Here is a 3,869-nt window from a genome sequence, read left to right on the forward strand (position 1 = left end):
AAGATGTTCAAAGGCCTTAGTTCTTTCTGGAGTCCAAGGAAATTCATCTCTCTTCAGTAATGTTGTTAGTGGTGTAACTATTCTTCCATAATTCTTAACAAACTTGTGATAATACCCTGTCAACCCATGAAATCGCCACAATTGCTTTATGGTTGTGGGGATTTTCCATTCCTTAATGGATTTAATTTTGTTCGGTCTACCTTAACACCCTCATGAGATACAATATGACCCAGATATTCCACCTCTTGTACTCCAAAGAAACATTCTGAGGTATTTGCATATAATTGTTTCTCCTCCAATACTTTGATCACCCTATCAACATGTTGAACATGATCCTTCGAAGACTTGTTGTAGATTAGTATATCATAAAAAATTACTAACACAAGTTTTCTAAGGAAAGGTTTGAAGATGGAATTCATCAAACCTTGAAATGTAGAAAGTGCATTGGTAAGGCCAAAAGGCATGACCAAAAAATGATAATGACCCTCATGAGTTCTAAATGTTGTTTTCAGAATGTCTTCGGTATTTATTTTTATTTGATGGTATCTTGAACAAATATCCAACTTGGTGAAGTAAATTGGTCCATGTAATTCATCCAATAATTCATCAATGACAGGAATGGGAAATTTATGTTTAATATTGACCCTGTTGAGCTCCCTATAATCCGAACACATGCGCCATGATCCATCCTTCTTGTGCACCAATACTACTGGAGCAGAGAAATAACTTTGACTAGGTTGAATTATACCAACCTCTAACATTTCTGCAACCATACGTTCAATTTCACTCTTTCGAGCATAGGGATATCTGTAAGGCCTGATGTTTGGAGGAACACTTCTTGGAATCAAATGAATAACATGATCATGATCATGAATAGGTGGGAGGCCTTTGGGAGTCTCAAATACCTTTGAATGGTTGTCCAAGACTTTTTGAATATCTAGAGAAATAGATGATTTCGCTATTTGAACCTCTAGTGAACATAATTGTGAAATTACACCCCGTTGTTCTTTCTTTAGAAGCTTGGTCATGCCATTAGAGTTGATTATATTTCCTAGTTTCCCTGTGATACCCCTTAATTCAACTCCCTTTACTTCCCAAAAAAATTTCAAGAAAAGTTCTTGAAAATTGAAAGCTATCATACCCAAAGATTGTAACCATTGGACTCTTAGTACAACATCAGCACCACCCACTGGAATGGAAAGCATTTGACTATTCAATACATATTTTCCCATGGATATCTTGATATTATGGAACTTTCTAGAGAAATTTATGGTTCCTCCATTTGCAACCATCACTTGACACTCTCATGCTGGATATAGGAAGAAATTCAATTCCTTGGCTATCTTACAATGAATAAAATTATTGGTACTACCTGAATCAATCAACACAATTACCTTTTTCTTCTTGATATGTCCTTCTATCTTGAGAGTTTGAGGAGTGGTAGTTCCTGCCAATGCATTACAAGATATGGTCGTATTCATTTCTTCTTTCTCTAGGGTTGGTTCTTGGTGTATATCCTCCTCTTTTGATGTTTCTTATTTCTTTTTTTCTTCCTTTTCACAATCTATATAGGACAATTTATTCTAAGCACACTTATGACCTTTAGTGTATTTTCTATCACAACTGTAACAAAGCTCTTTTGCTCTTTTTTCCTCCAATTCTTGCGGTGTCAACCTTGTAGGTTGTGGAAGACTAGGACCAATAACACTTCCATCTTTATAGTTATGAGTGGTAGAATTCCTTGTTGCCATAATTTTTCTTTCAAATTTTCTTGCCACCCTGAATGGCTTCTCCAATGAATCAGGTTCCCAAAGGTGAACCTCATGTTGGATGTTATGTTTTAAAGTCCCTATGAAGACATCAATCCTATGCTCCTCTATAATATCGGTTACCCTAATATTCAATTTTTGGAAGTCTTCAATGTGATCCTCCATTGAACCCTTTTGTTTGAGTGTAAGGGCCTCAATCTATTATACACTAACAAATCTATTTTCCTGCTGATTTAAAAATAATAAAATGAGCTTACTGACCTTCTTACATAGCTTTAAACATTTAGCATCTTATCATTTTATCATAAGCAACATAAATTAAGGTTAGCATTCCATTGATATCAACTTAACAAGAGTAGTCCATGGAAAAATACCTGTTCCGGTGGTTGATGACCTTTGTCTTATAGCTCCAGCTGAACGCTCCTTATCACCGACCCAACCGGATTTACCTCCCACCAACTAGGAAATAAATTCCTAGCCCAGGAAACCTCCACATGTTTCCTAGCCCTCCGTGCCCAAGTCCAACCAGATATAGTGTGTCCTCAAGAAGAATGTGCAAAACCAGATAACAATACTTTCCTCCTCTCAAACCCAAGAAACCTCCATAGGTTTCCAAGGTCTCCCAAAATCATAACAAGTCCAAACAATCACAACCAACCCCCACAATCATAAGCAAGACCCCCCAACCCCCCTTTCTTCCTTCCCCCTTCCCTTTTTATACCCTCCTTCCCTTCTCCATCTCAACCACCTCTCATTAATGTCATTAACTTCTCATCCATCCTTACAGTTGACTTCTCTTCTCCCAAGTAAGCTAGGAGTACATTTGGAAATGTGACATGAATATAAAATTGAGAATTTAATGGGAAAGGATCATGTCTTCTCCCAAGTAAATCTGAAAAGTACATTTGGGAATGTGAGGTGAATATATATATATATATTGATAATTAAATGGAGAGGACTATGTCTTCTCCCAAGTAAATGTGAGGGTACATTGGGGAATGTGAGATGTAATTACATGGAGAAGACCATGTCTTCTCCTTAGTAAATGTGAGGGTACATTGGGGAATGTGAAATGAATATATATATTGATAATAAGATGGAGAGGACTATGTCTTCTCCCAAGTAAATGTGAGGGTACATTGGGGAATGTGAGATGTAATTACATGGAGAGGACCATGTCTTCTCCTTAGTAAATGTGAGGGTACATTGGGTAATGTGAAATGAATACATATATTTTGAAATAATGGAAGGAGACCATATCCTACCTAATATTCAATTTGAGAAGGTAAGTGGGGAATTTGAATAATGGAAATCATGAATTTTATATTAGACCAATATTTCTCAATATTTTCAGATAATGTAAACATTAACAAAATTTGTAGGATAAGATTTAAGTGGGGCATTACATACACCCCTCCTTCAGAAAACTTCGTCCCGAAGTTAGAATGAAAAGATGCAAGGAGTTTGAAAGCATAGCAACCAGAGAGAGTTATAGCAATAAAATCAGATAAGTCCGACAATGACATTTCTTCCCACCAAGAGTCTCCAACTGATCTATATCTTCCTATCCACCCTGGCCTACTTCCGTTCCCGCCCTATCCGTCCTCTGCTGCCTTATCAGTGGCAAAGGCCATACTGACCACTGATAAAACCGACATGGTGGGAGCGTCGAATGCCTCGACCGAACTTTCCCCAGCAGGCATCTGGCAATCGTCATCACACGTCTAGGGGGAGCGTTCAGCTGTCCTCCCCACAATTCCAGGTTTCAGAGGATACACGGTGGGAAACACTTCCACCCCTCCTTCAGAGCACGGACCACACTACAGAGTTGGTTGGACTTGTCATCGAATAATCCAGTCAGGTCGTCTTGCCACCTGTCATTTGCATTTTACTCATGTCATAAGAGTGCATATCAAGTAGATACCAAATGTAATAGAACAATGTACATCGTACCTTTCCTCATTGGTCGTCTCGACCTTCCCCAATGGAATAATAGATCTTAGTTATCATACGGTTCTTTCCAACCTGTAGTTTAGTTCTTATCCATGCATATATACAACCACAAAATAGATATAGATACATGATCTTAAACATCATGTT

This window comes from Pinus tabuliformis, chromosome 7 (assembly GCF_031772625.1).
Source record: "Pinus tabuliformis cultivar Carrire ecotype Pingquan chromosome 7, CPIR1, whole genome shotgun sequence".
Lineage (NCBI taxonomy): Eukaryota > Viridiplantae > Streptophyta > Pinopsida > Pinales > Pinaceae > Pinus > Pinus tabuliformis.